At 46.0% G+C, this 27,811-nt stretch overlaps 1 protein-coding gene across 1 annotated transcript in view; it reads right to left on the reverse strand.

The window, feature by feature from the left end:
• The window catches only part of LOC147446149 (uncharacterized), a 51,232-nt gene that overhangs the window by 20,089 nt on the left and 3,332 nt on the right, over positions 1 to 27,811 (reverse strand). The gene's annotated exons all lie outside the window — the stretch shown is intronic.

Raw genomic sequence — 27,811 nt, forward strand, 5'->3', positions numbered from 1 at the left:
GTAGTATTTAGAGGTATTTCCATCTGTAAAGGTTTTTCCGTGGAACAAGTTGTGTCCAAAGATTCATTTGCAGCGACTGAAGTCATGCTGCAACAGTCTGCAGCTTCTTTATCCTTTATATCATTGAAGGTAAGGACTGGAGTCTTCAACTTTGAAGAATTATCATTCACCACTGCATTTGGTATCTGTAGAGAGACAAAGACTTTATTTTGCAAGGGTGGTGATGAGGCGACTTTCTCTGCCTGGATCACGGCCATAGGAGTCCTGTGCTTGTCCGTTGTCACACATGAACCAGAATCGTCTGAATCTTCAGCTTTCTCAGCAAGTATTAAGGCTTTTAGTTGAGAAGGGGGAGGTTGAGGGAGTTATGTTCTCTTAGACCTCTGCAGAACATAGTTACAGGGGATGGGGGGGACGGGCCCTAGGGCCGGGGGACGGCCGCAACCGGGCCGGGGACGGAAGGGGAGGCCTTGGGACAGTCGGATTTTTGGCCGAACGGGCGGGTCACAGGGGGATGGACCGGGTCGGACGGGGACGGCCGGGAACGGCAGTTTTCAAGCGGGGTTAAATAGCCGTTTATGACCGTTTTAAATAGCTCTTTGCAACCCAACTGCCATATTTTGGGGGGGCTTGGTGTAACAGACTTGGACACTCAAAGTCAAGAATCAACCGCGACAGCACCAAATAACCACTTCAAAACAATTCACAGATCACAATAGATTCGCATTGGCCCGGCGGAGTTCCGTGCCTAGAGATATTGGCCCCAAAGACTGGAGCCCCTTTCGGTATTTCTTTTTGTATTAATTAATCATCAAAGTACAAGAGAGCGGTTAGGGTTTCACTCTCAGACTCTGCGTCCAGATGCTCTCTGAGAAGTGAGACCCTCACCACTAATTTAAAGGTTACAAGGGATGCCCAAAGCAGAGCCCCAAAAGCTTTTAAAATCAAAAGCATCAGTTCTCTCTCTCTCTTAGAGAGTCTTTTCTCTTTTTTTATAAAAAAAAGCAAAAGCAAAATTCGCGTCGCTCATGAGTTTTCAAAAAAAAATAATAATAATAATAATAATCCGCCTCCGCGATTTTCGGAATTTAGGGTTTTTGGCAAAAATTAGGGTTTGCAGGAATTTTAGGGTTTCTGCTGTCCGCCACGTCATCACTTTGTGACATACCCCCCTCTTGAAAGCATTGTAATCGACCGCGATTACGCCTGCAAAACCGACAAAAGCCATAAACCGTCTTAGCAAACACTGACTGTTAGTACCTACGTACTAGGAACACACATCTAGCACATGTACAAAATCGACAGTCACATCACACGACATCACAGGACATCACATGACATTCAACATTCATTCGGATCTTAGACCATGATTTATCGGCAATATAGCTAGCAATCACATCTAGGTCCAATCGGGACCTCATCGATGTCCGATTGACTAACCCCTATTGCAACCATGTCTATTCGAGATCAATCAGACCAAAATGCTGCAGTCATTTCGGCTATCAGTTCCTGCACTCACAAGAAGTCAAGAACAAATCAGTATCATAATCAGGAATTCCATTTCATAAAGTCATCCGGCAGAATACTGTCAGCTCTCAGTATCCCTGAAGCTCAAAGAGACATCAGTGACTTTAGTATCAAAATCGAGGCATCTGTTGACAAAGGAGCGGAGTAACTCCCCTCTTGTGCATCCCACTGCACCAGATCTTCGGCCAAGCTGAGTTTCTGGGTTCCGTTTGGAGTAGACTATGCTAAACCAAAACATCGAGGTAAAGTTTCACAATCCGAGGAGTATCTGCTAGGTCCTCCTCCTCCATCCACTTCGCATCAAATGCAAGAAAGTTCTTGAACTTAACCAAGAACCGCCTTCAGACTTTACCTTTCTTCGTATCATTATGTGCTAAAATCTGTTCAGGAACAAGGATCTCCTCGTTTTCTTCCACTTCGGGTTGCTCATCAGGCTCCCCATCATCAGGCACATCACCCTTAACAGGGTTCAAGAGACTCACATGCAATGCATTATGAATCCTCCAAGTATCTGGCAGTTCCAATCGGAAGGAGACATGATTTATCTTGTCAGTAATCTGGAAAGGTCCGTAGTATCACATACTAAGCTTTGGAACAAGCCTCTCCTTTCCCTTTTTCTTTCTTAGGCGTGCCTTCTCAAAAGTAAGAGCACCCAATCATCCTCCTTCAGTTTCCAGTCGCGACGATGGCGATCCGCTGCCTTTTTCTGTCGTTCTTGAGACTTCTGTAAAGTCTCGCGAACCTTGGCAAAAGCCGTATCCAAATCTCGCGAATATTCATCCGCTTCAAATTTCTAATCTTTCGTGCTCAGGAAGGATGGAACCTTCGCAGCAGTTTCAACAATCTCTCATGGCGTCTTCCCCGTCGAAGAGTGTATCGTGTTATTGTAGGCAAATTCCACCAAAGGTAAGTTCTTTTCCCATTGAGTCTTCTGATGCGAGATACATGACTTCAATAAATCTAAAATCACTGAATTGGCAATCTCAGATTGCCCGTCAGTCTGCAAGTGGAACGATGACGAGAACTGCAACCGCGTGCCAATGTTCTCCCAAATTGCCTTCCAAAACAAACTCATAAATCTGGGGTCTCTGTCGGAGACAATCGTCTCAGGCATGCCATGTAATCGGAAAATCATTGTGATCATTCTGTATTCTCGAGAGATCAAAAAAAATGAAATCCATTTCAATATTTTCCCAGGGGCGGGTGGGTATGGGTAAAGGCTGTAACAATCCCTGTGCCTTATGCCTGTCAAACTTGACCTTCTGGCATACCAAGCAACTGCGCACAAACTCTTCCACATCCTTCTTCGGTCTCCGCCAAAAGAAATCTCTCTCTACCCCTTTCACGGTGGTAGCAATGCCACGGTGACCCGTAAAAGGTGGACAGTGGCAATCAATCATAACATTTTCCCTCAACGGCTGTGTAACGCACAACATAGTCTTTTTCATCAAGTAGCCTTCCCGAAGGGAGTATCCAGCTACTGTCTCCCCATCTCGTATCCGTGTGAAAATATCTGCAAAATCTGTATCTGTGGCACATTGATCGACCATATCCTCGAAGCTCCTATGATGTATCGCGGAAATAGCCAGAACCAACGGTTTCCGAGACAAAGCATCTGCCACCACATTCTTCTGTCCCTGCACATGGACAATCTGGAAGTGGAACTGTGACAAGATGTTCACCCACCGCATCTGCTTTTCCGAAAGCTGCTTCTGTGACAAGAAGTAGCGCAAACTCTGATGGTCTGTAAAGACAGTAAAATCCGCTCCGAGTAGGTAATGCCGCCACTGAGTAAGAGCGTGGATAACCGCCAAAAGCTCTTTCCCATAGATCTATGTTGTCATCTGCGGCCTAGAGAACAAACGGCTCTCGTAAGCTATGACATGGCCTTCTTGCATCAAGACCGCACCCAGACTACGACCACAAGCATCACAATATACTTCAAATGACTTCTGCAAGTCCGGCAAAGTCAAAATAGGTCCCGTAGTCAATTTCTCTTTCAACGTCTGAAAGGCAGTCACCTCTGGGGGTCCCCACGAAAAAGGTACTCCTTTCTGTGTCAAGATATGCAAAGGGGAAGCAACCTCTGCAAACTTTCGTATGAACCGCCTGTAGTACGAACACAGTCCCAAGAAGCTTCTAACTTCATGGACATTCCTCAAATTGGGCCAATCACGGATAGTCTCTATCTTGGCCGGGTCCATTCGCACTCCTGCTGCTGACACAATGTGTCCCAAAAAGTGTATCTCTAGTAGGAAAAATTCACTTTTCTTTGCATTAATCACTAACGTGTGATCTCGTAATGCCTGAAAGACTTGAAGCAGATGATCTCTGTGTTCTGCCTCATTCTTGGAGAAAACAATGATGTCGTCAAAGAAAGTGCCAACAAATAGCCTGTACTCTCGAAAAAATCCTGTCCATCATCCGGTTAAATGTCGCACGAGCATTGGTTAAGCCAAAAGGCATCACCAAAAACTCAAATAACCCAAAAGTCGTCCGAAAAGCTGTCTTGTAGACATCTCCTGGTGCTATCTTGATCTGATGATATCCACTCTTCAAGTCAATCCTACTAAAGCACGAGGATCCCTGTAACCTGTCGAGTATATCATCGATCCTAGGAATCGGAAATCTGTTCTTGATGGTGATTTCGTTGAGAGTGCTATAATCGATGCACATTCTCCAAGATCCGTCTTTCTTCAAAACCAACAACACTGGAGAGCAATACGGTGAAGTACTAGGCTGGACAAGACCCTTTTCCAAGAGGTCTTTCACTGAGTTCATAATCTTTTCATTCTGTACTCGGCTCACACGATAAGGTGGCCGATTCGGTGGCGTGCTTCCAGATATCGGATCAATGGTATGATCTTCAGGCCATCTCAAAAGCAATCGGCATGAGCGTGGAGAAAAAAAAAATCTTGGCGTTCTTTTCTTCAAGTCAAAACATATTCAACCTTTATCCATCGTTCAGTTCTCCCAAAAGAATGAGTAAGAAAATTGAAGTTCATCAAGTACAATCTCTAAGCCCTTCATTTATCAAAGTCGCTTTCTCGGCCCGATAGTCAACCACGGCGTAGTTCTTGTGGTACCAAGGGATCCCGAGTAGAACGTCACTCACGTGCCCTGAACACCCCTGTCATTGCAAACGAAGTTTGCCAATGCTCGGTGTAATGGCAACATCCCATCCGGGTGCCAGTCGAACTACCTCCGCCTGTGGCGTCAGTCTGTCGGGCGTAGTTCCAAATCGAGCCGCCAATTCCAAGTGAAAAGAAGTTGGCCTTGGCTCCTTCAAAAGAGCTTCCTGATCCTTCGCTTTTCCCCGAAAGCGGCAAAGTTTGTACTTTCATTCATTAGATTCAGTGCAAGTCCCACTCCATGTGGTACCAGTTCTGCTTTTCTATCTGCCTTTTCTGCCACATTCCTCAGCTGCTCTCGAACTCTCAGACCTGTCGTCGTTTTTATCATGCTGTTCTTTCTGTGCCGTATCAGGGCACTTCGCGGAAATATGTCCATGTTCCCCGCATCCAAAGCACTTCCCCTCTCTGATGAAGCGAGCTCTCTCCTCAGGAGTAAGCTTGGGTCGTGCATCCTTTTTTTTCTCTCGGTTGCTCTTTTTCATTCTACTTTCATTCCCAGAAGTCTGTTCGGCTCGTTGTGTCATGGCCTCATCTGTGGGGTAGGTCAAACTGCCAGAGTGAATGGCAAAGCCCCGCTTCGCATGACTCATCAACTCCTGAATAGAAGCTGACTTCTGTTCCAAGCAGTGATCTCGGATCTCTGTAGGTAGACCCAAGGTAAACCGCTCAATCTGTTCTCTGAACGAGATCTTCTTGAATGAAGAGGCGGGTAGAAAAGAGCTCCAGAATCTTTCACAATAAGAATTCACTGTATCGCTCTTGGTCATCCAGAGATGGTTCCAAGCAGCTCGTATATCTCGCTCAAACTCTTGAGTCAACCAAGAAGAAATAAAAAGCCTCTTGAATTTCAGCCATGTAACTGGCACAGTCTTGCTTAATAGAAGCGTGGACCACCAAGTACGAGCATTCCCCTTAAAGTAAGAGGCAGCTCTCCGAATCTTGGAGTGCTCTGAATAGCGTCCTCCCGCGAAAGCGATGTCAAAGACACAGCCTTCGAAGCATCTGAGTCTCCTGAAAAGTATCAAACTTGATCGAGTGGCCACCTTCCTTAAACTCTCGGACTTTCTTGCTTTTATCTTCGAGAAAGTCATACTGGTTGGCTTTGTAAAAATTCTTCTTGTTCGCATAGAACTTTCCGTCATCGGAATCTGAGCTGTCTGTAGACGAGTCCTCAGTAGAACTGTCAGTCTCTGGGCGAGATTTAGCCTACTTTGCCTTGCCCTTTCCAAAGCGTTGCTTCTTGCTTCGCTTTTTACCTTTTCTGTCTTTTTCGCTCGAATCCGAGGAGCTAGAAGAACTGTCAGAAGAAGAAGAAGAAGAACAGGGTACTCCTTCAAATCGAACACGCTTCTTCTGTTTCTTTGCCTTGTCAAATGTCAACCGACGACCCAAATATCCCGGGAAGTCAGTGCCTTTCTTCTGCTTTTTGCCGTGCTTTTTGGCTTTCTTTTGCGTGTCAAAAAGCTGAGCAATCCGTGCATCAACCACGTTCTCCAGTTCCTTCTCCGTATATTTCTTGGAGGCAGAAGGTTTCTTGAGAGCGGGTTTCGGGAGTGGTGTTGTGGTTCTCTGCCACTCCATCTGTACCTCTTTCAAAGAGGTCTGGTTCATATATTTTGCCATCTTCGGGTCCTTGGCAAAATTGAGCATCATGATTGTTGCATCGCTGATCAACTGGCGACGCTCTATCTCTTGCCGCTCCGCCTAAGTAGGCCAAGGCGGGCCATACTCTCTGCCTGAATCTTCGTTGTGATCCCAGCCCGCATCTCCAAATGCAGAGGGAGTCGACTGGTCATTGCCTGAAGCCATAGGTGCCGCGGAAAAAAATTCGGGGATCGGATTTCCCGTAGAAGAGAAATCGGCCGTGCTCTGATACCACTGTAACAGACTTGGACACTCCAAGTCAAGAATCAACCGCGACAGCACCAAATAACCACTTCAAAACAATTCACAGATCACAATAGATTTGCACTGGCCCGGCGGAGTTCCGTGCCTAGAGATATTGGCCCCAAAGACTGGCGCCCCTTTCGGTATTTCTTTTTGTATTAATCAATCATCAAAGTACAAGAGAGCGGTTAGGGTTTCACTCTCAGACTCTGCGTCCAGATGCTCTCTGAGAAGTGAGACCCTCACCACTAATTTAAAGGTTACAAGGGATGCCCAAAAGCAGAGCCCCAAAAGCTTTTAAAATCAAAAGCATCAGTTCTCTCTCTCTCTTAGAGAGTCAAAAAATGACTCTCTAAGAGAGAGAGAGAACTGATGCTTTTGATTTTAAAAGCTTTTGGGGCTCTGCTTTTGGGCATCCCTTGTAACCTTTAAATTAGTGGTGAGGGTCTCACTTCTCAGAGAGCATCTGGACGCAGAGTCTGAGAGTGAAACCCTAACCGCTCTCTTGTACTTTGATGATTGATTAATACAAAAAGAAATACCGAAAGGGGCGCCAGTCTTTGGGGCCAATATCTCTAGGCACGGAACTCCGCCGGGCCAGTGCAAATCTATTGTGATCTGTGAATTGTTTTGAAGTGGTTATTTGGTGCTGTCGCGGTTGATTCTTGACTTGGAGTGTCCAAGTCTGTTACACTTGGCCCTTGGGAGGCTATAAAAGCCCCCTTGGGACTCTTAATACTTATTCCAATTTCCCTCAAGGCTCAAGCTCTCCTCTCTACTCATAGCCTCATTGCTCAAGGCTCAAGCATGACTACGCGCCGTGGCCCGTACGCTCTACACTCTACCCTTGAAAGTTGAGTCTCCACTCTCTCCCTCTTCTACCCACTTTGAAGCTCTCCTCTACTCTCTCTCCACAGAAGCTCTCCTCTAACTCCTCTAACTTCTAAGCTCTACTCTCTCGAGTCTCTCCACCATCATGTCATCTCAAGCCAACTCCACTTCTCAAGCCGGTTCTTCTCGAAGGAGGCCCGCCAAGCAAACGTGGTCGTGGTGGGATGAAGTCGACTTTAGCGCGTGGCAAAGGTGGCGGTGCAAGACCATGGACATGCAAGCTATGCCCATACAAGAGAACGGGTGGTTCAAACAAAGTGCGAGCCCATATTCTTCATGAACCCGGTCACGAGGTGAAGTTTTGCCCTCATGTAGCTCCCGAGAAGAGGTTGGATCTTCTTGAGAAGCTCACGGTGTATGAGGTTGCGGAAGCGGCCAAGAGGGGCCGTTTTGTTGCCGTTGATCCCTCTGCCACGGCGACACCGCGAGAGTAAAGGGAAGCCAACCTTGACGACATCTCTCGAAGCTTCAAGAGCCATGCATCTACACCGTCCTCTTCCGTTCCGCATCGCTAAAGCACTCTCAACGAAAATTGGAATCCTAAATTGAAGGAAGAGGTGGATAGGTAGGTTGCCCGATTCTTCTTCCACGACCACATTGCCTTCCATGCTTCGCGGTGAGTTTCTTTTGGCATATGCACATTGCAATCTTCCATTTTGTATTCATAATGGGTTATAACTTCTCGACTCTCGACTCTCCATACTAACACAACATGCTCTATTTTGTGTGGATAGGTCTCCATACTTTCGAACCATGGTTACGAAAATGCGAGAATATGGCTCCTCTTACGTGCTACCTTCATCGGAGAGGCTTCGCACCACCCTCCTTGACAAAGAGAAGCTTGCCGTGGACCAAGCGGCCCAAGCAACAAAGGATTTGTGGGAGACCAATGGCGTCTCTCTCCTTGTAGATGGATGGAGCGACACCCGCAAGCGGTCCATGCACGGGGTGGTGGCCTACTCTCGGAGGGAGATGTACTTTGTGGAGTCACATGATGCATCCGATAGTGGCAAGGCCGCCGAGATGCTTGCTGCGGAGTGGACAAGCACCATAGAGATCACCGGCCCGGAGAATGTCCTTTGTATGGTTGCAGATGGAGAGGCGTCAAATAGGGCAGCCGAGGCTATCATTGAGGGCATGTATCCCAGCATCCATGTCACATTTTGCATGGCGCATTGCCTCAACAACCTCCTCAAGGACATAGGGAACTTGTCATGGATTTCACCCACCATTGGTGACGCCTCTCGAATTGTCTCCTTTGTGCTCAACCATCAAAAAGTGCGCCATGAATTCTCAAAGAGGAGCCACTTGTCCTTGCTCAAATAATCAGAGACAAGATTTGCATTCAATTGGCTTATGCTAGGCCGCTTGTCTACATGTGGCGGAGCCTTAAGGGGCCTCTTTCTCAGTGATGAGTTCCAGGCCATACCGGAGTCTACATCAGCAAACAGGATTGAAATGCCGAGAATGGGCCGACGACGCCGCTTGGTGGGAGGAGGTGAAGACTCTTGACGCCATGGTCAAGCCTATTCTACACCTACTTCGAGTGGTGAATGGCTTACAGCCATGCATTGGCAAAGTCTACGAAGCCATGGATCGGATGATAGAGGCACTTGAGAAGCTTGTGCCTGACCCTGTTCAGTATGCGGAGATTCATGGCTTGTGTGAGTCAAGGTGGAATGGATACTACTCTCCACTTCATGCGACAGCTTATGTGCTTGACCCTGAGTTTCAGGGAAGGCGTCAAGAGACCGACAAGGAGGTGAGCAAAGGATGGCGGCTTGCATTGGAGCGCCTTGAGCCTCGCAGTGACATTTAGGCGCAAGATTAGAGACGAGCTACTCAACTACAGGCAAAAGAAGGGCTCTTATAGATGTGTAGATGCACAGCTTGATCGCAACAAGATTGGCTCGGTTTTGTGGTGGGAGGACTATGGAGGAGATGGCCCACATTTGCAGTGCTTGGCTGTTCGTGTCCTTAGCCAAGCATGTACCACTAGTTGCTTGGAGCAACTATGGAGTGTGTACAGCCACATTGCCTCTAAGAAGAGGAATCGCCTTAGGGTTCAGAGGGCCAATGATTTGGTGTTTGTGAGCGCTAACTTACGCATGCTTGCCAAGAGCGTCACACACAAGGCAGATCCTTTCACTGAGTGGGAGATGGCACAAGAGAATCCATCTATGGCCGATACTCTTTTGGAGGAGCTGGAGGAGGACTTCAAGCCTCAATGCGAGCCTCCCGAGCCCTCATACGTCGCTGACGACCTCGACTACGACGACGATATGGAGATTCAACAGGCGAGCACTTCTTGAGTTTGATGATCATTGATCACTCGACTCTCGAGTCTAGACTCTTGAGTGTACGACTCTACCTACTACATAGCCCTTTATACTTTTTGTTATCCTTGAGGCCTCAGGCTTGTCCTAAGTCCTTTAGGCTTTTTGACTCTTGAGCCCTTGTGGCATGCACTTCTCATTTTGTATCCATCGATCATCGATGTTTTATTAGCACATTTCCGCTTATATGACTCGTGTTCTTTGGTCTATTTAGTGTAAATTTATGGTCAAAGTGATGCTCTATGTGTGTGGCATGTGTGTAGGTCAAAAAATGCCAAAAAAACTCTTTTTTTTTTGCCGTTCCGAACCCCGTCCCGTCCCCGTTCCCGACCCCGAACCGCCGTCCCATGTAGCTATGCTGCAGAATCCTCTTGCACAAGGAAAGGATCAATAAATCTTCGATTTGACCACCATCAGATAAGAAAGACTTAAATGTAGGGCATGGCTCGCGAGGGGAAACTTGTCCAGCGTCGCGGCCGTCACGATCGAGTACTCGACTAGGGTCGGGTATATGTGCCACTAAGTAAGCCCATCTTGATATCGCTGATAATCAATTAGAAGCTTCATATTGTTGCTTCTGTTTCTGATGATTCTGATAAGAAGTTGGTTGCTTAGAACTGTAGCATTTCCAAGAATATTCATGCTGAGACTTTTGTTGCTCGCACGAAGGTACTTTGCGTCTAGTTGTCTCTGAGAAACAATGCTTTGGGTGAGAAAATTTCGGTTCCGAAGGCTTATGTTTCAATGGTTCTTTCTAGTCGACCACTGAAGCGTCGGAAGAAGATGCATGTATTGTCCGAGAAGTTGTTGGTTGACTCCGAGAAGGGGTTTGCATTTGCATCTGATCCAAGCAAGTGTGAATGGATGTGAGGCTTGATGAAATTGTTGCCATCTGTGCTTTGAGAATTGCTATCATGTCCTCCGGCATATTATGGTCGTTACCATCTTGTGATCCGGCCATGTGATTGCTCAACGGGAGTAACTGAAACTGTGTGGCGTGACGATATGTTACATACCCACAATACTCTTGCTAGATGGGGTTGGCCTTTGGAGCGCGTAATGGGCTATTGTGGAACCGGTTCTTGAAGAGGGCTCTTTCTTGCGGGTGCCAATGCGAGAACAAGTTCGGGTACTTGTTCAGCGAGAGGCTTTGGTTCTAGTTCCGATGCCGGGGGAGGCACCTCAGGAACAAAGTGCGGGCTGGTTTCCGAGAGAACCTCTTCTGAGAGTTCATCAATGTACGAGATGTACAGAAGAGGTTCGTCGGTCATGGCTAGAAAATGTACCGCGCGCAAGATATGCACACACAAGGCCAGCGCTGAGTGATGGGGTAGAGCAACGTGCCATGTTGTTGGATTACGTAAGTTTAATTTTGAAGAGGTACACCTATAAGGAGTTTTCACATTGGGCTGGCCAGTCACCTTAATGTATTAAAAGTGAGTTTAATAATATGTTGTTCAGCACTGCTGCTTGTTTACACAAAGAGATACTCCAGCAAAAAGGCAAGCATGGCGTGAAAAGGCAGCTTGCGTCAAAACGAATTGAAGGGGCAGCGTGGCTGAATTGCAATGTTCTGGCAACCAAAGAGGTGTGCATAGGGAGTGTATATGAAGAGGTGCAGCCCAGCCAGCGTTTCAGATTTGCAGTGCCATTTCAGCCCAACCACATCTGCCCAACGTTGACAGCATGTTCAACCCAGCGTTTTTAGCATATGCAGCCTACTGATTCAGCAGTCCAGCATCAAGAGGCACATCTTTTCACATGAAGGGGTGTGAATGCGAGGAGGTACTTGGCTGCCAGGGGTATGTCCTTTCATAAAAAAGGGTGCGAGCACTGAAGCACGAAAGGGTGCAGGGCTTCTCCGGGTACGTCACACACTCACATCTGTAGTCTGTTCGTTATTTACGTGATTGAAACAGAAGGATTCATATTACCTTATACGCGTATGCGCATGTGCACCACCTTTCTTCTGCTTCCATGCAACTCCGGGAAGGGGGGGGAGGGTAGCGGCGAGGGTGAGAGGCTCACAACCTTCGGGTCTCGGGAGAAAATTTTGCTCTAATACCACTGTAAGGATTCTAGGTGCTAATCCTTAATTAAGTACTTAAACTCATGATTAAGACTTAAGAAACTTGAACGGAACTCAGAAACAAGACTCAGAAGACTCTGTGTTTGATTGATGACTGCTTGAAACTGAGTACAATAGGCTCCTTATATAGGAGACGAAGAGACACAAATGAAAAGACATGTCTCTTGGTGAAGAGACATGACTTTAGACGTCAAGACACATCCTTTCGGCGAAGAGCTGCAACCATTGGGCGAATAGTCGCAACCGTAGAGCGAAGGGGTGTGACCAGTCGTCCAAGGAGTGTGGCTTTTGACGAAGAGGCACGTCTCTTGGGCGAAGGGTTGTGACCATCCAAGCGCAGGGGTCCTCCTTGGCATGGCACTTCGCGTATCTGCAACTAGGAGTAGATGTAATGTTGTTAACATAGTCACAATCGTGACACACTGTATGGCTAGTGTGAAACGACCGACGGTCGAGAGTTTCACCCGCAGATGGGAAGGCCTTGTCGCCACGAGTTGGTCGGACCGACCGGCACTGGAATCTGAGCAGTAAAAGTATGTCTACGCTCTACTCAAAGTTTGAAGAGAAGATCACCCGATAACTGGGCTACATTGCATTTTTGGATGTGGTCCAAGTGGTGATAGATGGTTAGATGACCAATGGAAGTGCCATAAAAGCATCTCCTAAAATTTAGGAAACTGCTATTGTGGGCCATGAAATCTGTTCGCGTCATTAGCTCCAGAATGACAAGAGGAACATTTTATTACTTTGCCGCTAAGTCAACTGAGCAACCGGTTAAGATATTTTTAGACCAGAAGGTGCAAAACGGGAAAACCATGCATGAGTGCCATTTGGCACATTTTTGGGCACTTTCCAGCTTGAGAGAGAGAGAGGTGTTGAAATTAAACGTGGGGCTGCATTTTTAGCCGTACGGTGGATTGTTGCACGTACCAAAGCTATTGTGTGCTTACCTACCCTCTATGTACAGTGAAGTGCAAGAAGTGAAGCCTTGCACAGCATTCACTGCTCTCTCTCTCCCCTCCGTGCAGTTATGTGATGCCCCACAAGAGGGCTCTTCATTTGACCTATGTACAATTGTGTGGGTTCATGCGCGATTGCCGAGGTAAGAGCCTCTTGCACAGGTACCCGATAAGTTGGTAACTAAACCCCCGCAGGTACAGGTGAATTCGGAGAGATTTCACGCGAGAAATCTCTCCCGATTCAAAGGGCAAGTAGCCCTACAGGTGCGGAAGCTCGAGGACTTGCTACGGATGCGACCACTTGCAAAACAGAGCCCAAAACAGGGAAATACAGCCTGCTGTGTATTTTGCAGGTTTAGGGTTTCGGCCCGAAACAGTCTCTAATACCTCCAGGAGGTCCGAGGACGCAAGGGGACCGCTGTGCGAGTGATCTGGCGTATTTTCAGGGCAGAAAGCAGAGAATTCAGCGTGCTGCAGATTCTCGCCAGGTTTTGCTAAGTGTTCGTATGCGTCGAAAAAGTCACTTTTTGCAAGTACAGTTATAATGCCGAAATCGGGCCAGAACAGGTCATTTTCAATCTGGATTATGCGGGGCAGGCTCCATAGTTACAAGGAATGGTCATTTTCAGGTCGTCGTTCCCCGTTCCCAATCTAGCTTCCCGTTCCAAACCCCCATTCCGTGTTTCAGACGTGAGTGTTTGAAACAGGGAATGGCATTTCCTATCGGTTGCCATTCCCCGTTCCCTATTCCGATTTCCCGTTCCGGGTAACTATGGGGGCAGCTTGTTGGAAATCACAGGGTTTATTCCCTCTTTGAGTACAATAAAGAAATACCGAAAGGGGCGCCAGTGTTTGGGGCCAACACGTGTCGGCGTCTGCTTGGTAGCCCTCTAGCTTCCAAGCTGTGTGTGTGTGAAGTATCAATTCCCGTTACAGGTTTTTATTTGCAAAGTTTCTCTGCAACCTAAAGTCTAAAGTAAAGTTTTGGGTGAAAGACTACGTATACCGCCCTAGGTGCCAGTTTCACCGATACCTCTAGGCACGGAACTCCGTCAGGTCGTGTCGACTCTCTCTCTCTCTCTCTCTCTCTCTCTCTCTCTCTCTCTCTCTCTCTCTCTATATATATATATATATGTATATATATATATATATATATATATATATATATACATATATATATATATATATATATACATATATATATATATATATATATATACATATATATATATATACATATATATAGATACATATATATATATATATATATATATATATATATATATATATATATATATATTAAAGTTCAGTGATTATGAAGTTTCTTTCGCGTGTTGCTATTGATTTCTCGCTTGGAGTGTCCAAGCCTGTTACAAGATCTGTCGTGTTTGGCGAGCCAGATCTGCGTTTTAACAGCCAACATTCAGCACTTCATTCTTCTCACATCGGGAGCACAAATCAGCCCCAGATCTACCCCTTGGTGGCGATTAGCAACCCCTCATCGAGACGGATCCAAAGCTGCATCAAATCAGCCCCGAAGGTGCTTCATCTTGAAGAGTTATAACAACAACATTCCCCATAGAGTCTGCATTGAGGTATTGCCTGTGTATATTCTATTTACACAATCAAAAGAAATTTACCACAAGCAACCATGTGGGGGCCCCTTGAGAGGGGTTGGTTGGGACCCCATTGGCTGTCATTCTCCTTCTCTCTCTCCCCCCCTCTACACCTCTCTCTCTCTCTCTCTCTCTCTCTCTCTCTCTCTCTCTCTCTCTCTCTCTCTCTCTCTCTCTCAAAGGAACCATCAATCATGCTAAGTAGCACACATTCAAGCACGGAAAGAAGTAAAGATATGTGGAAGTGTAACGTCTAGATCTTCACCATTTCAATTCCTTTACACCTGATATTGGTAACAGAGCTTTGTGATTTTCACTAATCCGCTAATCTTTGGAATTTTTTTCTCTAGTGTTTGAGAATGTGTTGTGTTTCGCCCAAGGACGCTAGTCTCACTCCCGCGACTGTGCGTGTAGGAAATGCAAACGCTGTATACCGGCCGTTACGATTGTGGTGCCCTTGTGAGAGGGTAGTTGACTTGGTGTGCACGCTCGACCACTTCGATATCAAGAAATCCTAGCATGGATATTTGCAATCCTAAATTCGTCGACATGACAAATCGCATCATTAAAGACATGCATTGAAAACATGAAGATGTTGATTGCGAGCATCAGGATTTGTTAGCGACATATGACGACAAAGGAAGGTGCCATCCAGGTCAGTCTATTAGCTTTGGAGCATTGTTTGCACAACTCTCTCTCTCCCATCTACTTGGAGAATTCCATCATTCCAAAAGAGGCATTGCATCGTCATTGATCTGTACACATCTTTGGCAGCACATCGGATTCACACCATCTACATCTTCTTAGCAATCGGTGGCCATCAATCAGAAGCCAAAGGGTTCCAATTCGAGGCAACCATTGCGAGAGTTCACAAGCATCGTGAGCCTACATTCACAACCACACCCGCTGCATAGACAAGGATTCATGTAGAGCTTCCATCATATGGCAATCTAATCGAAGCCCCAAGAGGAGCCTCTATCTTTGAGGAGTTATTTGGCGGTTTCGTGAGACATCATACAGAGGATTTGCCATGGTTTGTGGGCGTTCAAAGGACATATCCACCTTCATCTTCCATTTAGCATTCTCGTCAATCTTCCTACGTAGGGGCAACATAGGCTGGCCGATAACCTTCCTGGACATCAACGTTTCGTATCCAACCATTCATTCTACGAGCATCTATCCAGTTTGCAGTTTGGTTCACTCCATCCGAGTTGGGACAACAAAGGTTGGCCAGTAACCAACAAGGGAATCGTTGATCCAGAAGGCAGTCCAGTGTCTGCAAGTAGATGTATCATCACGATCCCTATCTATTGGTCATTTTTGGGGAGCCTCTCTCATAAGTAGCCATGGAGGACATCATTTAGAAGGCCATTCATTCAAGATCATCTTATGGCTTGCATGGAGTTTGGTACCCGTACCTCACCTTAAGCAGGAGGGGATGTCACGTACACATGGCCCCGTGTGCTATGAGTGTAAGGTGCAGTGATGTGAATGATGAACTTTGCTCAAGATGCGTCCTCCGAACTGTGCTCAAGGTTCCTTTTACTTACGGAAGGGAGAGCCTTTCGTTCCTTTAGTGAGAGAGTGCAAATGATCACAAAACAAAGTGGTAAACACTGTGAATGTAGGTGTTGAGACTGAGAGACAGAGAGAGAAGAATACGACACCAGAATGTTGTCAAACCCTCCTCCCAAGACCCCACTCTCTATGGTAAGAGCGGTCTACTATTGATTGCACAAATCTCTACAATGCAGGGGATGTCACGTGACACATCCAACCCTATGTCCGTGGACAAGCTACAGCATGACCAGGGTTCAGTTCAGTCAAGTCAGTCTAGATTAGAAGTGATCTGGCACTTTTGTGAGTCTATTCGTAGACCGTGCATGCCCAATCACTTAGCATAGATGCATATCCTCTGGTTGCACACAGCATGATCATCAGTATTCCCATCACAATCCATTAGAATCAGTTAGGGGATTTTTCCAGTGCATTTAACCTATTTTCTCTATTTTTGACATTTTTCACTTATTAATTTAAGTGACTTTCCAACAAAAGTAGGTGGGCAATTTGGGTGAGAAAATATATAAGCAAACCAAAGCTAGCACTCTTTGGCAGATGAGCAAAGAGCACAACAGGCCCCAGGCAACAGGTACTCCCCTCTCTAAGCAAGACCTCTCCAAGCTTCCCTTGGAGAGCCCCTCTCCCATCAGCCTAGCGTTTTTCTCATCGCCAACCTCCCCAAATCCCTAGTGTTTTCACTAACGCTACAAAGGCTGCCAGCGTTTTTCATTTTCAGCCTTCAGTGAAGCAGATGTCCCAGCGTTTTCAGCATTAAAGACGGCAGCCAATTCAGCCCTAGACACTTGCAAAAGAACCCCATTTTCAGCCTTCAAAAACGCAGCCAAAACAGTATTTTCAGCAGCCCCGAATCAGCCCCGAATTTCAGCCATAGTGTTTTTATGGACAGCAGATAGAAGACCGCAGATTTCAGCCCTTAAGTCGTCGTCGTCGTCACCGGCATAGTCCCAAGTTGCATCAGTTTCCATGCATCATCATTGTACCACTTTGTGCAATCATAAGTAGACCACTCTCGCCGACAAGAGTGGGGCCTTCGGAGGAGGGTTTTACAACGTCTCTAGTGTCGTATCTCTTTTCTCTCTCTATCTCTCAGTCTCATACACTTGCACGCACAGTGTCCATTCACTTTGTTTGTGATCATAGCACTCTCTCATTAAGAACGGAAGGCTCTACCTTCCATAAGAACAAAAGGAACCTTGAGCACAGTTCGGATCACTCGTCTTGAGCGAAGCGCAAACATTCATTCCGCTGCACCTTACATTGGTATCACAGCTTTAGCAGTGTTCTGTATCACTCAAGGAAAGAACCACAAGAATCACAAGAATTTTTTTTGCTTGTTGCGGTCGCACGAACCCAAGTTCGCTTGGGCGTGTCGATTCCTGATCGTGTTTTTTGAAGAGTGACAGGAATTCCAAGAAAGAAGGGCTTGTCCAGCCTCCCCTTGTGTCTCTTTTCACTCATTGAGAGCGGACCGTGCACTTAGCGGCCGGCCAATCGACGTGAGGTGGGAAAAAGCAACCTTGGTGTGAGCACAAGGCCGCCAAGGGGTGCGCCCGTGGAAAAGAGTAGAACGCGGGTGAAGAAAAGATCCTTCTCAAACGCGATTTGCAAGCAAAAGAAAACCTCAAGAACCTCAACACCCTCAAGAACCCAAGTTCCTCGTGAACTTAAGAACCAAAGATCATAGTGCATGGTCGTCACCCGAAGCGGAATGGATACTTCGCATGCAGGTGATGAGCATGAGAGAGGCGACGAAGGATTCTCCCCACCAGGAGATTTTTCCAACCCTCCCCCTTCGCCATCTACGCCACGAGTTGGACCCACGTCTAAGGAGGCAATGGTCAAGTCGATGTTTGACATGATGGCACAACAGCAAGAAACGAATCGAGTTGCGTTGGCACAACTAGCAAGCAAAGCAGAACAACAGGAAGCTAAGGATTGCGAGCGCGACGAAAGAAACGAAAGAATTACAGCACAACAAGAAGCAAATCGCATTGCTGCGACGCACGAAAAGAATGAAAAGAGCTAAGAAAGGAGGAAGCGGCAGCACGAAGCGCGGCCTTGGAGATCGAGCGAGAGGCTCAAAGAGAACTACGAACTCAAGAGTTGGTTCGACAAGTACTTGCCCCGAAATCCGAACCAACCAAAGATCGTGGGAGTTCCTCAAGTGACGCAAGCCACGATGCGGATTCCAACAACCCAGTCACAGAGAAGTTGACTTTCAGGAAGTATGATGATAAGATGGATGCTACGGTTATTCATTCTTGGTTGCATCAACTTTATGCTTATTTTGCGACAACTAAAAAGACAAAAAATAGCAAAGTTTGGACGACAGCTATGTACCTTGTCAATGATGCCATCAATTGGTACCACGCATGGCAAGAGGCACAGCTAGCCGCGCACCTAGAGAAAGCCGACGAACTCACGCCCTTGTCTTTTAGTTTGGCTGATTTCCAAGACAAGCTCAAGGCGCAGTTTATGCCGCCTCAGTACCTTGCACGATTGAAGGACGATTGGCGCGCTCTCAAGCGAAATGGTATGCCGGTTATGTCTTTTTCTAATCGTGTTTTGCAGCTAGGTACCCAATTACGCAAGTCGGATGATGAACGCAAAGAGACATTCCTTTTTGGATTAGACGAGTATATCAAGTACGATGTGGAGGTGCTCAATCCAATCAATCTCAACAAGGCGGTAGCGATTGCTCTCGCACAGGAGATGAAGCACAACAAGGGAAAGCCTTAGGAGAACAAGACTTCCACAAGTACCTCGCAGACTTCTCAAAACCCTCAGAACGGTAAGAACGGTAAGAATGGTAACTCTTCTAACCAATCTTCCAACAGTCTCTCAGAAAAGAATTCTTCCAATGAATCTCAGGGTAAGGCTAACACAATTGCTAAACCTAAGCTTACTCCAGATGAAAAGGTAGCACAAGGAATTGTAGGAGGATACATCACGTCGGAAGAGCAAAGCACTTATTCTAAGGAAGGTCGTTGTTTTCATTGTCACATTAAGGGTCACATACAAAGAACATGTCCTAAGCTTGAATCGAATATATCTAAAGGATCCACAGAATCCACTTCCTCTGTCAATGCAATTAATGATAACACGCATGTGCCCCAAGTTTCTCATGACCCTCCCATTGATGATTCTCTCATTAAATGTTATGGTCGTATGTCAGGGCAACGTTTTGTCATATTGTTTGACCTAGGTAGTATGCATGATGTGATCAATCCCTCTCTGGTTGAGAGAGCCCGCCTCGAAGTTAGTCCAAGATCTCCTATCGAGATCTCTGGCTTTCTTCCCTGTATGGACGCTCTCATCACGGAGGAGTGCCTTGATGTGTTGTTTGCAATTCAAAAAGCTGCCTTCACTAGAAGATTTGTTGTTTCTCCTCTCTCAGTATGTGATATGATTTTGGGCATTCGATGGTTTCGTGATGCTAACCCTCTCATTGATTGGGAGGCTAATACTTTCACTCTCAATGCCAAAAGTGATTCTCCCATTGTCACTCATGGAGAGGACATTGTTCATTCTCCATCTCTCATTGCTGATATGCAGGACAAGATTGAAAGGATTCAGGAGAAGGAGACTCTCTCAGTCTCTTTTTCTCCAAAGCATGACACACAGGATTTGCATGATTGTGAGCAACATGATGATTTGATTGACAATAATCAGCATGATGATTTGGATGATAAAGACAAGCATGATGATTTGCATGATCAAGATGTGAATTCTCACAAGCATGATGAGTTGCATAAAGAAGATGTGATTGTTCACAAGGATGATGTGTTAGTTGATGCTTTTTCTAGCGAAGCTAACCTCGTTGCAGATTCGTTCAATCACAAAGAACCAATCTTGGCTCTCAAGCCTAGGTCCAAAGAACCCTCACACGAAGTACTATGTGTTCGCATGATTAGTACACACGCATTGTTCAAGTGTCTCATTCGTGACCGTTTCCTGTATTTTAGTCAACATCTTTATGTGATCCCTTTTCCTAGGCATGACATATTGTATGTTGAGCACATTTCTCTCATGGATGAGCACGAATGTATGCGGAATTTTCATGAAAAGCTGAAAAGTATGTATGTAAGGAAGTCACATTCCATGTCTCTTCCTTTGCATGACACAGTTTCCGAACGAGCACATGACAGTATGAGCACCAAGCATGGGCATTTCCGTTGTGAATTGCCACAGTTGATTGCTCTAGATCGTAAGAAAAAGATTCGATCTCATTGTTTGTGTGTATGTGGTGAACAGTTTGGCATTCCGTCTAGTGGTTCATTTACATTGCATGCACAGTCTTTAGGGAAGACAAGATTTTTTCCATTCACTTTACATGGAATGGGTATGTTCATGGTTTTGTGTTGGAAATGGTTTCAGAAATTTTCAGCCATGGAGATTCTTGAAGAAGAAAGAAGCATGATACTCGACAAAGTTGAAGCATCGAAGGAGCCACAAAAGACTTTGTGTCGCTTTCGGCGCGGCCCAGAGAAGCAAGCGTTGCAGACCTTTATGAAGTTCATATACCGCACGACCCACACATCAGAGTGGGCCGGCGAAGAGTCCCTTCCAGGATTCCGGATGCTATTGGCGATCTCCCTCGACGCCATACAGTTCGGTACCAATACCTCACTTTGAAAAGGAGGGGATGTCACATGACACATCCAACCCTATGTGTCCGTGGACAAGCTACAGCATGACCAGGATTCAGTTCAGTCAAGTCAGTCTAGATTAGAAGTGATCTAGCACTTTTGTGAGTCTATTCGTAGACCGTGCATGCCCAATCACTTAGCATAGATGTATATCCTCTGGTTGCACACAGCATGATCATCAGTATTTCCATCACAATCCATTAGAATCAGTTAGGGGATTTTTCCCAGTGCATTTAGCCTATTTTCCCTATTTTTGACATTTTTCACTTATTAATTTAAGTGACTTTCCAACAAAAGTAGATAGGGCAATTTGGGTAAGAAAATATATAAGCAAACCAAAGCTAGCACTCTTTGGCAGATGAGCAAGGAGCACAACAGGCCCCAGGCAACAGGTACTCCCCTCTCTCAGCAAGACCTCTCCAAGCTTCCCTTGGTGAGCCCCTCCCATTAGCCTAGCGTTTTTGGTCATCGCCATCACCTCCCCCAAGCTTGCGTTTTTCAGCATATCTTCATCGCCAACCTCCCCAAATCCCTAGCGTTTTCACTAACACTACAAAGGCTGCCAGCGTTTTTCATTTTCAGCCTTCAGTGAAGCAGATGTCCCAACGTTTTCAGCATTAAAGACGACAGCCAATTAAGCCGTAGACGCTTGCAGAAGAACCCCACTTTCAGCCTTCAAAAACGCAGCCAAAACAGCATTTTCAGCAGCCCCGAATCAGCCCCAGATTTTCAGCCATAGCGTTTTTATGGACAGCAGATAGAAGACCGCAGATTTCAGCCCTTAAGTCGTCGTCGTCGTCACCGGCATAGTCCCAAGTTGCATCAGTTTCCATGGATCATCATTGTACCACTTTGTGCAATCATAAGTAGACCACTCTCGCCGACGAGAGTGGGGCCTTCGGAGGAGGGTTTTACGTCTCTGGTGTCGTATCTCTCTTCTCTCTCTATCTCTCAATCTCATACACTTGCACGCAGTGTCCATTCACTTTGTTTGTGATCATGGCACTCTCTCATTAAGAACGAAAGGCTCTACCTTCCATAAGAACAAAAGGAATTTGGGCAAAGAGCAAACATTCATTCTGCTGCACCTTACAGTGGACTTGCCGACGATGTCGACGACGACGAGACGGGCTGAAATCTGAATCGCTAATGGCTCAAATCTGCAAATCTTTATCTGTTGAATTCTGACTCTATGTCGGTGACGATGGCGATGACGACGATGCGACGACGACGCGCTGAAAACGCAGATATTGAAATCTGCGCTTTCCGGGCTGAATCTGCAAACTTCGGTGGATCTGACCGTGCGGCGAGGATCTGCTGTGGGAAGGTGAGATCTACGACGTTTGGGACTCCGCACCTAGGACTTGCGGTGCGGAGTCTGATTGCTGCAAATGCAAAACGCTGATGCAAGGGGTGTTCTACTGTGGGGAATTTGCAAAAACGCTAAGGGTTCTGCTGCTCCCAAAAACGCTAGGGCTGAATCTGTGTTTGATGCAAAACGGTGGGGGATTTGTTGTGTCTGTTGTCGCCAGGCTGCTTGCAACTGCAAAACGTTGGGCTGAATTTGCACTTTAAGAAAAACGATGGGCTTGTTCTTTGGTCTTTGGCTGAAAACGCTACGTTATCGTGCCCGAGGGGTCTTGCCGAGAAGGTGCTCTGTTGGATGTCAAGTCCTTGTTGCCTCTTCTGCCAGAGAATGCTAGCGCTAGCTTTTCTTATATATATTCATAGCCAATTTGCCCTACCCAATTCCCAACAAAAGTCACTTAAAAATAATAAGTGAAAAATGGCTAAAATAGGGAAAATAGGTCTATGCATTGTAAAAATGCTCCTGATGGGTTCTGACTGTAATCTGATGATCATGTTGTGTGCAACTAGAGGATATGCATCTACTCTTAAGTGTCTGGACATGCACGGTCTGCAAATAGACTCACAAAAGTGCAAGAACACTTCCTAGGCTAGGCTGACTGAACCCTTGTCATGAAGTAGCTTGTCCATGTACACATAGCGTTAGATGTGCACCTGACATCCTCTCCTTTTCAAAGTGAAGTACTGGTACCAAACTGTACGGCGTGGAGGGAGATCGCCAACAGCGTCTGGAATCCTGGAAAAGACTCTTCGCCGGCCCACTCTAATGCGTGGGTCATGCGATACTTGAACTTTATAAAGGACTACAACGCTTGCTTCTTTGGGCCACGCTCCTGATGGGTTCTGATGCTCCTGATGGGTTCTGATGCTCCTGATGGGTTCTGACTGTGATCTGATGATCATGTTGTGTGCAACTAGAGGATATGCATCTACTCTTAAGTGTCTGGACATGCACGGTCTGCAAATAGACTCACAAAAGTGCAAGAACACTTCCTAGGCTAGGCTGACTGAACCCTTGTTATGAAGTAGCTTGTCCATGTACACATAGCGTTAGATGTGCACCTGACATCCCCTCCTTTTCAAAGTGAAGTACCGGTACCAAACTGTATGGCGTGGAGGGAGATCGCCAACAGCATCTGGAATCCTGGAAAAGACTCTTCGCTGGCCCACTCTAATGCGTGGGTCATGCGATACTTGAACTTTATAAAGGACTACAACGCTTGCTTCTTTGGGCCACGCCGAGAGCGACACAAAGTCATCTATGGCTCCTTCAATGCTTCAACTTCGTCTAGAGTCATGAGTCTACCTTCTTCAAGAATCTCCGAGGATGAAAATTCCCGAAACCACTTTCAACACAAAAACATGAACATACCCATTCTATGTAAAGTGATTGGAAAAATTCTAGTCTTCCTAAAAGACTGTGCATGCAATGCAGATGAACATAGAGACGAAGTGTCAAACCGTTCATCAAACACACGCAAACAATGGGATCGAATCTTGACTTTTTGATCTAAATCAATCAACTGTGGCAAATCACAATGGAAATGCCCATGCTTGATGCTCAATCCTTCTTGTGCTCTTTCGGATACTGTGTCATGCCAAGGAAGAGACATGGAATGTGAATTCCTTGAATGTTGTTCTTCTTTTCATGAGTAATCCACATACATCCGTGCTCATTCATGAGTGAATCGTGTTCATCGTGCAATATGGCATGCCTATGAAAAGGGATCACATAAGGACGGTGACTAAAATATAGGAAAACATCACGTATGAAACACTCGAACAATGCGTGCTGACTAATCATTCGAACACAGAATACTTTCTGTGGGGGTTCTTTGGACCTCGACTCGAGAGCCAAGATCGGTTCTTCGTGATCTATTGAATCTGCAATAAGGTTAGCTTCACTAGACAAAGTATCAACTAAACCATCATCCTTGTGAACAATCACATCTTTATTCTGCGCATCATCATGCTTATCATTATCATGCAATTCATCATGCTCGTGAATAATCACATCTTGATCATACAAATCATGTGTGTCGTGCTTCGGCCGCCAAGCGCGCTTGCTCACACTCACGCTCAATAGCTGCCTGTCTTTCTTCGGCCACCAAGCGCGCTTACTCACGCTCACGCTCCATAGCTACCTTTCTTTCTACTTTTCTTTCTTTTCGTTCCTCGGCCGCCAAGCGCGCTTCGCGATCCAAGGTAACGTGTTGCGCTTCTTGGTGTAACATCATGTCCATCATCGACTTGACCAAAGCCTCCATAGAATTTGGTGCAATCCTTGGCGTAGATAGGAAAGGGAGAGGGTCAGAAAAACCTCCAGGTGGGGAAAATTCTTCTTCACCACTGCCATGCTCATCACCTCCATGCGAAGTATTCATTCCGCTTCGGGTAATGACCATACACTGAAGTCTTGGGTTCTTAAGTTCACGAGGAACTTGGGTTCTTTTGGGTTCTTGGGTTCTTGAGTCGTGAGGCTCTTGAGGTTTTGGGTTCTTGAGGTTCTTCTTTCGCTTGCAATCTGTGTTAGAGAAGGATCTTCTCTTACTTGAGCTTCTCTCTTTCCCGCGGGCACACCCCTTGGCGGCCTTGTGCTCACACCAAGGTTTCTTTTTCCCGCCTCACGTCGATTGGCCGGCAGCTAAGTGCACGGTCCGCTCTCAATGAGTGAAAAGAGAAATAAGGGGAGGTTGGACAAGCCCTTCTCTCTTGGGTTTCCAGTCACTCTTCAAAAACACGATTAGGAATCGACACACCCAAGTGGACTTGGGTTACGTGCGACCGCAACAAGCAAAAAAAATATTGTGGTTCTTTCCTTGAGTGATACAAAACACTCCCAAAGCTCTGATACCAATGTAAGGTGCAGCGGATGTGAATGATGAACTTTGCTCAAGATGAGTGCTCTGAACTGTGCTCAAGGTTCCTTTTACTTACGGAAGGGAGAGCCTTCCGTTCCTTTAGTAAGAGAGTGTAAATGATCACAAAGCAAAGTGGTAGACACTGTGAATGTAGATGCTGAGACTGAGAGATAGAGAGAGAAGAATACGACACTAGAATGTTGTCAAACCCTCCACCGAAGGCCCCACTCTCTATGGCGAGAGCGGTCTACTATTGATTGCACAAATCTCTACAATGCAATGGACTTGCCGACGATGTCGACGACGATGAGGACGACGACGAGACGGGCTGAAATCTGAAAACGCTATGGCTGAAATCTGCAAATCTTTATCTGTTGAATTCTGACTCTATGTCGGTGACGATGCGACGACGACGCGCTGAAAACGCAGCTGCTGAAATCTGCGTTTTCCGGGCTGAACCTGCAAACTTCGGTGGATCTGACAGTGTGGCGAGGATCTGCTGCGGGAAGGTGAGATTTGCGAGGTTTGGGACTTGCGGTGCGGAGTCTGACTGCTACAAATGCAAAACGATGATGCAAGGGGTGTTCTACCACCGGGAATCTACAAAAACGCTAAGGGTTCTGCTGCTCCCAAAACGCTAGCTAGGGCTGAATCTGTGTTTGATGCAAGACGCTAGGGGATGTGGTGTGTCTATTGTGTCGCCAGGCTGCTGCAACTGCAAAACGCTGGGCTGAATTTGCACTTGAAGAAAAAGGTTGGGCTTGTTCTTTGGTCTTTGGCTGAAAACGCTAAATTATCATGCCGGGGGGGGTCTTGCCTAGAAGGTGCTTTGTTGGATGTCAGATCCCAGTTGCCTCTTCTGCCAAAGAATGCTAGCGCTAGCTTTTTTTTATATATTCATAGCCAATTTGCCCTACCCAGTCCCAACAAAAGTCACTTAAAAATAATAAGTGAAAAATGGCTAAAATAGGGAAAATAGGTCTATGCATTGTAAAAATGCTCCTGATGGGTTCTGACTGCAATCTAATGATCATGTTGTGTGCAACCAGAGGATATGTATGTACTCTTAAGTGTCTGGACATGCACGGTCTCATGAAGTAGCTTGTCCATGTACCCATAGGATTAGATGTGCACGTGACAATGTGGACATGCTTCATCGACTTCCATAGTCAATTCTGTACATATCTCTACATAGGAGTGTCTAGAATCCTGGGAGGATTAGTACCGGCAATTTTATGAGTCTATTTATCACAGGACTTGCATGTCTGAACGAGTCCATTAGATTAGGTTTTCCAGGTTTTGGAACCCTCTTGCATAAATGGATTGTACAAGGATATTGTTACACTACGATGAGCATCTCACATGACGTGCATGTAGTTTTAGGTTAGAGGAATCCAAGAAGCCATTCCCTCCGTCGATCGGATTCCCAGGTTGGCAGATGTGCGATGGTTTCACTCGGAAACTTTGTTTGGACAAGTTTATTAATAAATTATTTCAAATGATTTCTTTTTAAACTTCGTCTTCCAAATTTGCCCTACCTAAGTGTTAGAAAGTTCATAAGCAATGTTTTGCCCTATAAAGGGTGAAATCCAAATGATTTCTTTTTAAACTTCGTCTTCCAAATTTGCCCTATCTAAGTCTTAGAAAGTTCATAAGCAATGTTTTGCCCTATTAAGGGTGTAGCTCAACCAGTGTTTTGGGACATTCAGAGCTAGCGCCACGGATCAGCCCAGCATTTTTGCAGAGACCAGCCCAACGTTATCTCTGGCACGGAAGTACATCGGGCCGTGTCGTCCCTATCTCTAACTATGATAAGTTCTATTAAGCAATTTTAAATATTTTCTCGTGTGTTGTGCCAAATTTTGAACTAGGGGTGCCCAAGTTTGTTATAGTGGTATCAGAGCTCAGTCAAATTTCCTTCTACGGGGAAATCCAATCCCTTCTACCGCGACACACATGGATTCAGGTGAATAGTCCTGCAAGAATCAAACGAATCCACCTGTCAACTCCGGGTTGGGTGAGAACACACAAGATTCAAATGTACGACTTTAGCTTTCACCCGATCTTTACATTGTTTAACTTTACTTGAACTCTATGACACAAAGGAACTTCACGAATAAGCATGTGACTGGAATTTAACACTTCAAAACAAAACACGGCTTGGTAGCTAGAACGCTTCCAAGTAGACAACGACACCCTACTGGCCCCAAAAATTGGCTTCCCTTTCAGTATTTCTTTATTCTTATTACAGTTGAAATTCCCCTCCTCTAACCCGATTTCGGCAACATAACCACAATAGAAGTCTCCACGGACAAAATCCCGAGTAAACAATGACTTTCCACGCACTTTAGAGCACTTTACAAAACTTGGCGAGAAATTACAGCAAGCTGAAATCTCTGTTTTTGGCCTCCAATTTGCACCAAAACACATGTTCGTGATTTCCTAGCTTCCCGAAGCTCATGGGACCTGTAGGCATCAAAAATGGCCAAAACCCTAAACCTACAAAAAATTACAGCAAGATGTAACTGTTTTGCGCTCCGATTTGCGCATCGATCACTCTTGTGGGTAGCCCTCAAGCTCTCGCACCTATAGAATCACTTGCCCTTTGAATTAGACGAGATTCCTCGCGGGAAATCTCTCTAAATTGTCTTGTATAAGCACCCAAGGCTTTCCCGAGGCTCCCCTGGCGCTACCTTGCACTTTAGGTGCGAAACCCTAAACCTACAGAAAAACATAGCATGCTATAATTCTCTATTTCGCATTGTTTTGATGCGAAGCGAACACATCTACGCGTCTCAGAAGATCCCGCACGCAATGGGACTGTTCCCTTATAAATTGGAAGAGTTTTCACGCAAGAAAACTCTCCGTTTTCGCATTCCTTCGCGATGGAACTATGTGTAGCTGTAGGGGATT

This window comes from Adiantum capillus-veneris, chromosome 12 (assembly GCF_014529385.1).
Source record: "Adiantum capillus-veneris isolate H3 chromosome 12, ASM1452938v2, whole genome shotgun sequence".
Classification (NCBI taxonomy): domain Eukaryota; kingdom Viridiplantae; phylum Streptophyta; class Polypodiopsida; order Polypodiales; family Pteridaceae; genus Adiantum; species Adiantum capillus-veneris.